The 800-nt window shown below is 60.6% G+C and overlaps 1 protein-coding gene across 3 annotated transcripts in view; it reads right to left on the bottom strand.

The window, feature by feature from the left end:
* SOX13 (SRY-box transcription factor 13) overlaps positions 1-800 on the bottom strand; it is a 60,689-nt gene that overhangs the window by 58,455 nt on the left and 1,434 nt on the right. The window lies entirely within an intron of this gene.

The raw sequence follows: 800 nt of genomic DNA, 5'->3' as shown, positions 1-800 counted from the left end.
GCGAATGCCGGTGGACTACGTGGGAGTCCAGCGACATAGCCATTACGCTAACTGCTGGTTCCCGCACAGCAGCCTTATAACCAGCGTTACCAGCGACCAAGTGAGCTGGCCCCAGTGTCCCCCTGGGCTCTGCAGACGTCCCCTCAACAGTAACAGCAACACAGCTGGCCAATCCCAGCACCACGTGCCCGGCCCTGTGTGGCCTCCAGTACTCAGGACAACTCCCTGAGGCCAGTCCTGTTGGTTTAGCCCCATCTTGCGAGGAGCCCACTGAGGTCACACCACCAGCAGCAGCAACAGAGATCTAACTTCTCCAGTTCCCTGGCTCTTAAACTTCAGGCTATTCGTGGCTACACGCGACTGTCACAGGTCTGGAGCAGGTGAATCCCTGCCCTCCTGAAGTTCACACCTTGGAAAGCCGTCCCCACGATCGCTCAGACACGCCCGCGTCAAAGATGGGTACAGGACTCCCCATTGCTCACAGCGGAACGTCCAGAAAAGTTACACGCGCTGCCCACCGGTGGGGAACCGGGCCCCAATGTGCTGCATCTCAGCGACTCGCAAGCAGGCACTTGCACTTGCTGAGGGAGCTCAGTGGGTCTCGGGGCCTCTGGAAACGCCGCCCTGACAGCAGCATCTTCTCCGGCCGTTCTTCGCCAGACCCCTTCACTAGCGCCAGCTCCCAGGCGCTCTGCCCGGAAATTCCCACAGAGTCAAAGCAAACTTCCCAGGAAAACTCCTCGGCTTCCTCCAAGCCCCTGTCAGGGAGGCTGCTGCCCAGAGTGGCGGGCGGAGGCGAC

Source organism: Tupaia chinensis, unplaced genomic scaffold, assembly GCF_000334495.1.
Source record: "Tupaia chinensis unplaced genomic scaffold, TupChi_1.0 Scaffold000627_1, whole genome shotgun sequence".
In the NCBI taxonomy this organism is placed as follows: domain Eukaryota; kingdom Metazoa; phylum Chordata; class Mammalia; order Scandentia; family Tupaiidae; genus Tupaia; species Tupaia belangeri.
Note: the sequence above shows the minus strand (reverse complement) of the source record. Positions and strands in the feature narration are given on the sequence as shown.